The sequence below is a fragment of the Cyanistes caeruleus genome, chromosome 3 (assembly GCF_971803275.1).
Source record: "Cyanistes caeruleus chromosome 3, bCyaCae1.hap1.1, whole genome shotgun sequence".
NCBI classification, from domain to species: Eukaryota; Metazoa; Chordata; class Aves; order Passeriformes; family Paridae; genus Cyanistes; species Cyanistes caeruleus.
The window spans coordinates 67,523,227-67,537,369 of NC_141703.1; the positions used below are offsets into that span (position 1 = coordinate 67,523,227).

General features: G+C 38.2%; 1 protein-coding gene across 8 annotated transcripts in view; it reads right to left on the bottom strand.

Annotated features, from left to right (window-relative positions):
* Window positions 1-14,143, bottom strand: part of FRY (FRY microtubule binding protein) — a 219,843-nt gene that overhangs the window by 161,969 nt on the left and 43,731 nt on the right. For 4 of the 8 annotated variants that reach the window (XM_086881621.1, XM_086881616.1, XM_086881620.1 and 1 more), the window contains exon 3: window positions 11,420-11,518. The exons of the other annotated variants lie outside the window; for them this stretch is intronic. The gene's annotated coding sequence lies outside the window, so the exon portion shown is untranslated. The remainder of the gene's footprint in view (window positions 1-11,419; window positions 11,519-14,143) is intronic. 8 annotated transcript variants of the gene reach the window in all.

Consider the following 14,143-nt stretch of genomic DNA (forward strand, 5'->3'; position numbering starts at 1 on the left):
GGCAGCTTGGGAACAGCTCTATAAAATATTTGAATATAAACCCATTGAATGGTATTTAATAGAAAAAAATAACATTTTCATAGATACATTATAAACTCACACAATACCCAGCTCTCATCCTCAGCTTGTTTAATGAATTCATTGGAGTAATTAAATAGGTTGTAAGTAGTTTATGCCTAATCTATAAAAAACAAATGATAACTAGGCATTTTGCAGAGAATTAATTGGTTAATGTTGGAATTATGCTTTCAAGATTCAAAGTACCATTATTCTTCCTGTGAATTTTCTTTGGAGCTGTCAAACTGACACATCCTCTTAGGACCCTTGTCATTCTCCTCTGAGTTTCTCCCTAGCTCAACAGTGTCTGGAAGCATCGGCCAGCCTGGAACAAATTTTGTTTGTCTGGACTTACCATACACATGCTAAAAACATACCATCCTGAAAGCCATTAGGAAATCTGCACCACTACCACTGGGGCATGGACTCGGGCAACACTGATGCAAGAAATAGTGCCGTGCATGTCAAGATGCAGCCTGTGTCCCACAGGCACAGACCACAGACGTCAGCAGGCACAAAGAATAACTCAAGTAGTATTTTCTTCCTGCTCTTCACCTGAAGTTTCCAGGAACCATCCCTAAACAAGCTGTTTTCTATTACTGAAATCCTATAAACTTCTTCCCTTCTCAGTTTTGTAACAAACCCTTACCTGTATTTTAGAGACAAGGTTATATATCATACTCTCCAAACATTCTAGCATGAGGTGTCAGAACTTCCTCATAGAAGATTTCCAAACCACCAGTGAAGTTGACTCCGATTCTGGGTGCTTGTTTCAGAGATGAGATGGAGTAACTGAACCCCACTCACACAAAGTATAATTTGTATTTGCTAATTTACTCACAAGAGATTGGTACCAGGTCTAGGACAGAGGGAATCCAGACTTTGTGGCTGCCCCTCTTTTTCTCAAGTTATTACACATATTATCACACATATTTCCTCATTACACAATGCATAGACTGAACCGCCAAATACTACAAAATTTAGTGCCATAAGAAGTCGTAAACTCCCTTTTCCACTTCCCTTCTGTCACAAAGCTGTATGTCTTCTACCCTCCAGGAAACTCTGTGGGAGGCCAGAGAGGTGGAATCAGGAAGGGGAAGGGCTGGAGCATGTGCACTGCTAGATATTCAGTCCTGGAATGGCTTGGGTTGGATGGGACCTTTAAAGTTTGACTATGCCAAACCCCTGCCATGGGCAGGGACACCTTCCATTACATGCATTGTTCAAAGCAACCTGTTTGCTCCTACAGGGTCTCTAGGGATGGCTCACAATTACTGCACGTTATTGCAGCTGAGATCATAAGAGCTCTTGGCTTTGTTTCACCTCATTCTTGTGCTCAAGAAATACCAAATGTCGTGTGCTCAGACACACCCTGAGATTCCAAGCACAGCTTTCCCCCTGTTCTGCCAGGGCCATGAAGCTGGGGAAAACTCCCCTTTCCTTTTCCTCTCCAGGCATGGAACCTGCCTTGGGAAAGGAAAAGGTCCCACCTTTCCAGAGAGGTGCCCGAGATGTGACGGAAAGCACAGCAAGACACACGAGGAGGGGGGTGTATCCACTTGGAATAGTGAGCTGATGCCAAAATTAAGGCACTTCTGACCCAAACTACATCAAACACCTTAGTTTGTCTCCCTTGCAGATTAACATGTTCAGTATATCCATTTTCCTCAACACACCTCCCTGTAACATGTTACATGTATATAACGTTTTCATTGATTATCTAATTAGAAGGTGGAATTTTCAGTGCAGTAGCTCCAATTTGCTCTCTAATAGAGCAAATAGAGCCATCCCTCAAACAGATCTTATCTCAATGCACTTCCTGAGTGTGATTTTTAACACAAATGTTTTCTTGAATCTCAAATACATTTATGGGTGTTTTTTTCTTTCTCTTAATTCTGCAAGAGCAGCTCCTAAAGTTTTCCTTGACTTTAAATAAGATGGTCCAATGACAGGCTACTTGCTTACTTGTTCTTTTTTTAAACTTTCCTTTCCATTCTCTCATTCTGTCTTTAATTATTAACACTTCTTCCTTTCTGGCTGACCTATTTGATACTCAGACCTCAATGTTTACATTATTCTGCAGAAAGATATCCTTCTGCTTATGTCCCTTTCATCCACTAGAAACATCAGCCTTAGGAGATAAGTGAATTTTTTACTTCTTTCATAAAATGAGAACAAAAATGTTGGAAGGATTTCAACCAGCTTCCATCTACTATAGATCAAGATGAGATGGACATGGGATCAGACTGTACTACATTTGCTGCCCCTTACACCTTCCTCTCAGGTATCAGGCTCTGCCCGCTATCAGAGAGAGGGTCAGACCAGCCAGGCCTCAGGTCTGAGCTGGCACATGTGCCCCTGTAATGCAGACACCTCCAGTCTCCTCAGGTGGGCCTTATGCATACAGTGTCTACTCTGAATGATTCCAAAAAGTGCTACCTCTTGCAACAGCTGTGTTAGAATTACGTGGCTGAAACAGGGAAACTGAGCACCATCAGGTTTAGCTGACCATAGGTTACCTGCCAGTTTTTCAAATGATGCAGTATCAATTTGTTTGTATCACTGCCATCAATTTTCCTTCCCTGACATGTACCACCAAAAACAAGACTGTACATCCTCCAGGACTCAGGCCCTGCTGTGAGTGAAGTGCCTGGAATAGCTGGAGCCTGGCTTATTACAGTATAAGAGCTTTTTTCTCATTTTACTCAGAGGTGCTAGCAAAGTTGAGGTTCAGGGAGCTCAGATCAATGCTACCTCCATTTAGACCAGGGTCCTAATGACTAAGCTAGATAACATCAACAATTTTTAAAACTTTTTTTGTCTCAAGGTGGGAAGAACACTTCAAAAACCAGGATTACCCCAGAAATCATGCCGGGTAGTAGACCAAAAAATAAATTTTTCTTTCCCTGACTGTAGGTTATAAACAGGACATACACATACACTTGTTAGCTCACTTTATACCTTTACTAGCTAGGCTGTCACCATGCCCTTCATCCCTCTGAAAATATTTCTGAATATCCAAAGTAAACATAAATAGCTGTCAACAAAAATCTTTGTGACTCAAGCCACTGGCTACTTTACAGCAACTTTACATAAATGACTACAGTGCTGTGAGGCACTGTCAGGGAAAATCAGGCCACTTGATTTTGCAGTGAAATTTCAGTTTCTCATTACATGCATACCTTTCAGTTAAAAATTCTGTCTTAGTGCTCTCCTGTTATTATTCAAAATTATTTTCTCCACTCTTTCAAGAATTGATGTCAGTAAACCATCTCAATCCTAAACAGTTGTTGACAGGAATATGTCTTGTTTTATGCAGTTTTGAATTCACTTTTCATATAACCCTCCTAGGCAAGCACTGGTGAGACACAGCACCTGGAATTTACTATGTAACACCCTTAACTTGCACAACAGGGTGTTTAGATGCTGGCTAGATAGGAGACAACAATTTGGATTTAAAAAAGTCTCACTGATCTTACATAAGAATGCTTGTTCTGACTTGCAAAATATTTATATGATTTTTTTTTTTAAGTACTGGGAAACAAGACTTTAATTAATTTATTTATTTTTAATTAGAACATTATCTCTAAGTATGTATTGTTCCACCTTTTGGAGTAATCCATGCCAGGAGAGATCTCAATTTCAGAGGTAAAATCTTTCCTTCTTGCTTTTTCCCCCCCTGAACACAGTACTTTTTAACTGATGAGCACTTGTTTGAGGGCTCTCCCTTGCTGTAGTGAAGGTTTTGCAACAGCAACGCTTTGACCTGGACACAGGCAACAGAAGAGCTCCAGCATTCTCCAGCCTGCTGCTGTTCTACAGAAGCACAAGTGTCCTCACAGAGGCCGAGTTAAATATACATGCTGCCTTTGCAACTGGGTCTTTTATATCCTTCAGAGTCCATCCCTTCCTGCTAAACCAAAAAAATGTCTTGCATCTCCCAGAGACATGAGGTCTAATGCAGCTGCCTGCTTATGTTGGAAAAAGGTAAATGACCTTCTTCCTGCTTAAGAGGGTTATGTTACTCAAGGTTTCTTGCATGCTGCACTTGAATGGAAACTGCAATATAGCAAAAAAATGTACAAAACAAAATATACAATCTGCTTTTTATTAACTAAAAGATAAAAGAAAGTACTTTAGGCTCAGTGCGCAAGGAAGAAAGCGCAAAAAGATACATTTTAAATTGAATGGTTTCCTAGAAAAGGCAGTAGTAATTATAGTTGCTTTAAATATACTTAAAATGATTAATGATTTTGAGTCACCATAGCCTAGATTTTCAAAGACATTTAGCTTCTGAAACATCTAACAGTTGCTTTGTATATTATTAAGTGTCTAATCTTGATAAGTATCAAACTCCCATGTACTTGTTTGTCCACTGCATCATTAAAGGCTTTGAAAATCTAAACTCATTTTTTAAAAACTTATTAAAATTAGCAGATCTTATTCTCTCCCAATTTCTTTTTGCCAGATCAAAAGAGGAAAATACTTATTTCTTTTTCATCTCTGGTTTGGCTTCTCAGCTGTGAAGTGAGATCTAAAATATAGGATATATAACTGAAAACAATCCACTGAGACAGAATACTTTTATTTGAATATGGCGCTTAGACCTGGAAAAAATCCAGTTAACTTTTATAGCAACCTAATTCAAAAGGGAATGGTGATAATAAAAAAATAACAACTGGGATTCACCTGCTTTGAAATTTTTTGGCGTAGCTGCAGGCAGTGCTGGGTGTGGAACCTGAGCTCATGCTCAGTTGGGTACCAGCGCTCAGTGACACGGTATCCTCCCGACTCACGCTGGGCTCCACGCACGAACCTTGCCTGAACTCCTCCACAGATCAAGGGAGGTCATCGCCAGCTGTTGACTAATTCAGTGAACTAAAAACGTACCATCAGCACAGGCAGAACCCTTTAGAAAATGGAAACTTCTCCAAGAACAGAAGGATACTTCCCCCATCTGGTAATATGACAGATGTCACCCAGAGCGTGTTTTCTTGTTTGATTAAGCTAACCTGAGATTGTGCTACTGTTGAAAGAGCTGTGAAATTCTTCTATCCCCTCACTTTCCCTTGTAATTTCCATCAGGTCTCCTTGTGCCGGCACTAGCTAGGAGCAGAAGTCTGATTTGAGCAGGGGATGTGTCTTGGGGCTACAGTGTTACCTTCATTACCTTCCTTTCAAATGAGGTTAGGAGTATCCCCCACAAGTCAAGGCAGTAGAGACTGATGGGTGTTCAGGTGGGGGAAAGAAGCAAAGGAAAATGATGCTTCTAAATTGAAAAAAACCTCAAAAAAACCCCAATCTGTTTAAAAAAATCAGAGACATGCTTTTCATAGCTATTACGTGGTTAAATAGCTTTCCCAACTGCTCATATGCACTTACAAACACCTATAAGAGGCACTTTTACCTATAAGAGGCACTGCTTTCTTATAGTAAGAACATTCTTCCAAGCCACTTTTCTGGCTGAGCCCTAATTAAACTCTAGCTGTCGCAGGAACAGATACATTTTAGCTCTAAATGCAAGAAGCATAGCCAGAAAATGAGCCTGAAGATTTAAAAAGCCAGAACAGACAGTGATAATCAGTCTTTATAGGATGATAACTCTGTTAAAGTTACTGCATCTGTTCCTCTACTGTGAGAAAGGAGCAATGTTAATGCTCATGGAAGTTCCTTCCATTATTCCTTCTGCAAGTATCAGGAGTGGAGGAAAGCAAAGGAGCTTATAAAAGAAAGGTGTCTGCAACTCCTGCAACAAAAAATTATAAAAACCTTGGAAAGTAGAGTAAGAGAACTGGTAAGATTTTTTCAGTAATACAGAATGAAACAAAGTACTTGTAGAAGCAGTAGGGGAAATACTGAACAACACTCTGGTAAAATTGTATTAATTTGACTTTTCCTTTCATTGAGCTTCATGAGATTCCTGTTATATAGTACCTGGGCTACACTGTTAGTGACTGACCTCCTGTGAGCCTTCATGCTGCCAGTCACCACCCAGTCAGCCTGGCAGCTCAGCCTTCCACTCACCTCACTGCTCATTCATTTAGCTTCTATTTCATCATTGTGTCTATGATGATGTTCAAAGAGATACTGCCAAAAGCCTTTCTAAAGTTGAAATAAACAGTGTCCTTTGATCTTCCATCATCCACCAAGCTGGCAATCTATTGTTTTGGAAGGCTATCAAGCTCGTAAAGCATCGTTTCCCCTTCATGCAAACATGCTGACTGCTGCTGGTCATCTACTTTTCTTATGTTTGGAAATGGATTATAGGATTACTTGCCCCATCACTTTCCCAGGGATTATGGTGAGGATTACCAGCCAGCAGCTCCCAGATCCTCTTTCTAGCCCTTCCTGGAGCAAGGAGTCACATTTGGTCTCTTTCAGTCCTCAGGAACCTCCCCCAGGAGCCATGAGCTTTCAAAAACTAACAGGACTGGTCAGACCATGATTCCAGCCAGCTTCCTCAGCACTGGGGCTGCATTCTGTCAGGTCCCATGAATGTCCAGCTTGCTTCAAATGTTCCCTAACCTGTTATCCCTGTACCAAGGGTACAGTTCAGGCCTTCCCAATGGTCTCTGGGCCCTGGGATTCCTGAAGATCTCCTGAAGGTAAAGACTGAAGCAAAGGCAGCATTGACTACCTCGGCCTTTTCCATCGCCATCGTTGTCCTTGCTCATGAGTGAAGTTTACACAGTCACTGAGACCCCTTTTAGGATGGGCTTTCAAGTGGGAAGAATAAAAATATAACAATAGATTATTCAGAAGCATTCTTAACCCTGAAACCAGACAAAGGACAAACTACAACACTGCTCTTACTTAAGAGTGCAACAACGTTTAGTATGACAAATCTAAACTTAAATTACATTCTTACTAGCTTCTAAAGGAGAACTGCTGATTTTCTAGTTCCAGAACAGATTTAAAATTGGACTTGTACACATATGTTTTGTTTATCCTCAATTCACTGGGCAGAAAATTACATTTCAGACCCTGAAATTCCATCTTGTGAGCTTAATTTAGTCTCTGGTATTCTGCTTTTCTTGTCATCCTTCTTTCACCCTGGCATCTCTGTGTAATAGTAAAACCCCTGCTGCAGATTAGACTTTTTGCTTTGGAACACAGCCTCAGCAACTAGTGGGAATTTAATACTTGAATGATTCTCTATAGAGGAGTCGGTAACTGTCCATGATAAATCTAAACAAGTCTGATCAGAAGTACTTTATTGTGACTCATTGAACAAACTGGTGCTGAGTTTTAATGACCTCTATGGTAATTAAAGTTATGTCTTGCTGGACAGACTGGTGATTCAACTATGCAGGCCCATGAATGCCATGCCTACATGAACCCCTGGGGCTGTTCTTGCCATGAGGCCAGGTGCCATGAGGCAGCCTACAAGCATACAGCAAAACATTATCTAAATTCTGGTGGCAAATCCAGCTCTCTCTCGATTCCTCACCTCTTGCCAACTTCTGAACTGGGTACGAGAATTGCTAGGAGAGTTATCCAGGCAAAATGCAGAAGAAATGGAGCAAGTTTGCTAGAGAGGGATTTCTCTGACTTGCAGAAGAAGAACAGGAGAGGACAGGACAGCAAGAGACTGCCTATTTCAAAGATCCTAAACAAAGTAGGAAATACAGGACAAATGAGATTACAGTTAGAAAGATGGCACTTGTGAACTGTCCCTCTCCTTACCAAAACACAGACTTAAGATTAGGCTTAAAAATTACTGTGCCAGCCTTATATTTTTTGCAGCATAAATTACCCCAGAAAAGGTTTACTCTGGCAGCACATAATTCACAACAAATTGAGCATAACCATAACATAACAATAATTCACAGCCATTGAGATAACCATACAGATAATCTCTAAAATTCTGGAACTAAAGCATGTTGCCATTACAGCCAACATGAAACAGTAACTCCAAAGACACAGAGCAAAACCTAACAGAAAGTCACATCAATACCCTCAGGCAGTTCTAAACCAACTAAATATATAAAAAGCCCACTACACAAGTCCTTGTAAGAGAAGCCACAGGATTGTGCCACACACAATATACATTGTATTACTACAGACATTTTTTAACTTAAAACAGAAATATCTTCCAGTAATACATGGAAAATATTTCTTATTTTAATAAATTTTAAGTACAGCTTAAAATATGATTCAAAAGCATGAACAGACATTTACTGGGTCTTTGAAATTGCTTCTAAGTATAATACTGCAATTTAGCTTTTCACAGCAGCTGCACATTTGTACATCCAGAACAAAGGAATTAAAATTGATATCATATAGTGAAAAACTCTGCAATTTCAATTTCTCAAAAACCCCAAATATAATAATGTCGTGAGCTACTCATGTCAAGTTCCTAATTTGCGATCCAATGCCCAAAAAATCATAAAAAAACACATTCCAAATTAACCACTCTTAATAACAATAAAAAAAATTAATATGAGTTTTTTTACAAAAATCTAAATATATGAACTCAGAATCTGTCTGCTTACAGCTAGTTTACCAGAAGTATCGAAAGGATTTCATCCATAAGGGCATCTTTTATCATGAGAAGCAGTAAAAAAAGGAATCTTCCAACTCACTTTAGTTGTGTCCTAGTATTTTTCATTAGGTAGTCTTTTGTAATTAGGATGAATTCTATTTTCTATACCAATCTTCAGGAACAACAGTCTAGAACCTAAATTAATAAACTACTGATTTTTAAAGTTACTTCTTGAAATTTAACAGGTACTTTCAGAAAATCTGAAACTTCTTCTTGTTGTAGTTCAACTTCAGGTACAGCAAGAGAGCAAAAAATTGAAAATTAAGAAAACAATGCAATTTTTTATTTCAGAGATTCCAAGATTATCAGGTGATTTAACTTGGATACAGTACGCTCCAAGTAAATGTGTAAATGTGTGAAGTATAAATAGCTGAAAGTTAGTTACCTGCCAAATGCATCCAACAAGTATCTAAAATTAAATAAGCACTATAGAAAAAATATATTTTGAGTGCTTTGTATGCAGTTCACAGACCCATCAGATTACCAAGAGAACATACTTCAATGTCATTATCTACACTTGCTTATAAGAAGATTGCTCTTCAGGAGGGGAACAGAACATCAGCTAGAAGCCTTAATCAAAGCCATTATGACAATCTTTGAGTCTGATTCTTATAAAACATTTTACTTGGGTCATAAGCTTTTCATTACTGCAGATGCACTACTTTAAGACTTTAAAAATAATGTCCTTCTTCCATGTATTAAAATATGCATTTCACAGCTCTATGAAAAAAAATATTGCCAATCTCTCCAATCCATTAGCACAAAAAATGTATTTCTGTGGGCCAGATATGGGCATATTTTTATGGCGATTGCACCATTCACAGTGCATCTTAAATCAGATAAAGAGAATAAACAGTTCTATTGCCTCTTGATGGCCAAAGAAAGATTTGCTTAGAAATAATGTCAACAAACACTCATGGATTTATGGCACATGAAATATAGCTAAGGCTACTACCATTTGATATAGTGACTGACTTGTTCTAAAATATTGTAAAATATTTTTTGTCTGTTTCCTATTTTGCTAGCTTTCTTAGGATTCTTGGCTTCTATTTTAAAATATGATATATTTTGATATATTTGATGTATTTTTTTGGAAATATAACCAGTGCTGAATATTAGTTCAATGCTTCTTCTTGAAAACCATGTAAACATACCCCAAAACTGTTATATTTCCCAGAAGGTGAGCATGCGGCACAAGTTTTAAGATTTTCCTCTACACCTTAATCATTACCCCCTAGAAAGGATACAGCAGAGAGCCCAAGGGTGAAACTGGCAAACCATGTTAATAACACAGATTATTTTTTCACATGCTGTTTCTAAGGCAGCACGCACAGAAATCTGTGCTGAAATCAGGATTCAAGTGCTGCAATTGCTTCATTTGTCTTTCAGCACAAATGAAATCTACAAATCCTCAGACATTAAAGATTTGAGGTATACTACTGGGTAATACAATGGGATTCATTCACTTGAACACTGGAGTCTGCTTTCAAGAAGAGTCTTAACATCTATAACAACTGATTGTGGCAGTTTAAATCTAGGAGACAACTCAACTGTTTTTAAAACAAACACAATAAATCAAACCACAAAAATCCAAGCCATAATAGCAGAGGAAGCCTTCCTTTTCTTAACTTCACCTTCCTCCTTACCTTCTCTCTCAATTCCATGTTCAAGTTACTTTCCAATGGACATAGAGAACCTCATTTAAGCCCTAAATATAACTTAAATATGAGGCAGCATTTTCATCACTTGTTTACAAGAACATTTGGAAAACATTCTCCCCACTCCTTAAAATGCCAGTGAACCCAAGAAGAAAACGAGTCTGACAACATACATCTATTACATCAGACTTCATGAGAAATCCAGAACTTTTCTCTGAATCATCAGCCCATCCTTCCTAAAGAAAATATCACTTTAATAGAAATATGCACAAACTAAAATGCTGAAGAGTATATCAAGTAAAATATATATAAATATGTATGAGACCACAAAAATGCAGAAGGCCAGATCAAAGCCAGATATTATAAGTAACATAATTTCTGTTATTGAAGCAGTGGCCACTCACCCAAATCAATGTGTAAACACACAGTCAGCAATGCACCAATGGCATACCTTAGCATAAGGCTCAATAAAAAACAGTAAGGCTGAACTAATGCCAGCTTACAATATATGAACAACAAATAACAAAAAATGCTACCCCTCCCTCCTCCTGCATTTTCAGTCAACAGAAGGTCTTGATAACAGTATTAGTGGGAAATGAAGCCAATGCTTTCAAGCCAGGCAGGGAGAAGAAGAACTTTGGGACCAGTCTGATTCTCCTTCCCTTCCTTCTACTGGATGATACTTGTAAAATGCAGCACCAACCAACCAATGCAGGCCAATCTCCCAAATGTCAATAGGGGTACCATAACTGAACAGCAATTATCATATGCAGATCACAAGCATATATTATTGCCATGCAGTACAATTTATTCACAGAGGAGGTAGGATATTCAAATCTTCACCAAATTAAAATACTGAACACAGATCATTATTACTCATTTGAATCAAGACACATACTGTACCCATGACTTTAAGCATCCTTATTAAAAGTAATTAGATTCTGGCAAGTCTTTCCCAATTAACACAGCCAGTCAAAAGTAAAAAGTAAGTCACACATACCAGCTGTGTTATCTGCACAACTCATGAGGAATTAAATAATTTATGCATGTCACCGTTGAATAACTTTTAAGAATTTTTCATATACATAAAACTCTTTCTTTCTTTCATTATTTTTCATTATTATAATTTACATGCAAATATGGCATCAAATCAACTTACTTATTTTAGAAAGTGACTTTGCTAGACTGTATGCTGGTTTGAACTCCAGAAATGCTTTGAGAGAGTACCTCAAGACTTCTAACTGCGAGAATATTTTCACTGGAAAAAAAAAAAAAAAAAAAAAAAAAAAAAGAAAGAAAGAAAAAAGGCAGTGAATTTGAAAATACTGGATATTTCACTGTAAAATCACAGACTAGCAACCCACATTCTTCTTTGAGTAGTTCTGTACAGTACTGTTAACCAGTGACCTTCGTTACATTAAGTCACAGCAACACCACACTGCTTTTCCCAAAGCAGCAATCATGTGTTGTGCCACAGAATACACAGAGCTTATTTTGGCTGGGAGGGCAACACCTGAGGCACGGGCATGTGGCCATGAAATGGAGGCATGCCTAGTCTTGGGAAATGCAGAAAAATCCCATGTATTTTTCTCACCTTCTGTTCTTCAAAACTGACACATCAGTGAGCAAGCATTATTTGACAATAATACAGACTACCTATATAAGCTAGGGATGAAGGGGAAGTGTACAAGATACTAATAACAGTACTATAAGTGGATTTTTAATGGTACTTAGTTAAACAAACATCCCTAGCTCATAATAGAAATGGGTTCCAAGTGGAACTTGACCATTATATTTTTTTAGCACTTTGACCTTTGCAATTTCTGTCTTATTCTCTTTTCTATAGAAAATTAACATTCTCAGCCAAAATCATGTGTCTTTTCCATGCATAAAGATGAAACTCAACATCAGCAAACTTCTTTCAAAAAGAAATAGGAGGAAAAACTCACCCTTCACTTCCTTAGATTAAAATAAAAAAAATACAGACTAATTTTCTTCAGGCTATTGTGCTTTTGAACATAAGTCAGCATACATGTTTAACGATGTTTAGCTAATCCATTTTAATTTTATGCTGCTTGAGTTAGTTCAATTTACTTTTCTTAGGTAGCTCTGTCAAGAGCTACTCCTAAGGTCCCTTCATTACCCACTCTGTATTTATACAATTCTTTCTTCTTCCTTTAACAAGTGAGGGGTTTACGTCCAGCTTAAGAAAATACACTGCTCATTTTTGCATGGTCCTGCCAGAGGGAGGTTCAGTCATGGCCATGAGAGTATGCTGAACTGAAAGCATATCAGCAGATCTGTATAAACACCACTAATTAAGGTGATGAACATTTACTGGCAATAAATGACCCTATAATGTTGAATATGCTCCCTAGTGCCTGTTCCTTTTTTTTTTTTTTTTTAAAGCATAATCATGTTACAGTAAAAATCAAGACTTGTATACAAATAACAGTTGATATTAACCCAGTCCTGAAGTATATGGCAGATCTAAGCATTTCAAATTTAAAGAACAAGAGGAAATTATGTGCTCTGTAAGAGAAGAAAAAGGCGTCTCTGTGCAGTGTATCCCTTGGGCAATGCCATGGTTTCTCAGCATACAGTTTCTGTCCTCCCCTTGCCCGTATAGCAAAATAACCCAACCACTGGCTGGATAGTCCTGCCTAGGCATACATGAATAACTAACTCCATGATGGCAGGACAGACAGACAACTCACTTTTCCTCAGGTTTCAGCTTTCATTTTTAAAGAGTGAGCTTCTAGCTATCACAGTTAAGAAAAAATTGTAAAAGAAGCCTACTGCATGCAAGATCCCTCCCTGAGTTTGCACCAAGACTGCAACAAAAGTCCCAGTGGATGGACAGATGTATTTCCTTGCAGCTGGATGCCTTGGTGTGTCACTATTCACTATTGTATTAGTAAAGCTCTGTAAGACAGAATAAAAGAGAAGAAAACGAGTCTGTAACATCAGCCTAAATTGCACCCATGTCCTAAATGCAAGATGGGCTAACAGTGTTATAAAAGATTGAGCAGAGATACAGGGATTAGAAGACTGTGGAAGAGTCAATATGATATAGATTTAAGATACTTATTTTAATAGGTGACTAGGCTGAAACAAGGAAGTAGGAATTACCACATTCTTCAAATTCTTCATTCATCCAAAAGACTGCAGAGCAAGCTTATCTATTTATTTATATTTACATATAATATCTATCTATCTATCTGTTCAAGATTGGACAGGGCCTTGAGCAACCTGCTAATAGTGGAAGATGTCCTTGTTCACAGTAGGGTGGCTGCAGTACATAGATTTTAGAAGCCCCTTCCAACCCAGATCATTCCCTGACTCTATGAAACAGCTCTTTTTCTACTCTAACCTACATTTACTGCATGAAAGATGGTCTAGAGGACTTCAAGCGTACTTTGTTAACCTGTTTTCAAAAGCAAATCAAGTAAAGCTTCTCCCATGTTTACTGCTGACCTACCAAATGAAAGGCTACACCCATCTTTCCATCATGCTCCATCAGTTGCTTATAGGAATCAATTTGCACTAGCTTTGAGTTAAGTGCCCTTGAGTGTACAGTAACACATCTGCAGTGGATTTCATAAGCATAATGGCAGTGTTCCAGACACACAAACGGCATTAAAGTGCTCATGTCTGACACAGCACAAAGAATGGAGTACTACTGCTAATGGGGTAATTTGGGAGGGTGGAAAAGAGCAGAGAGAAAGAACTGCATTAAGAAAAAAATAATTAAGAGAATAAAGGTGAAATCTGGGTAAGAACAACAGAGTATGGGTTTTGAAGACCACACACAAGGCCAAAAACATATTTAATATCCTTTTTTCCTAACAAAAATGTTGATGTACAGGAAAAAAACTGAAAA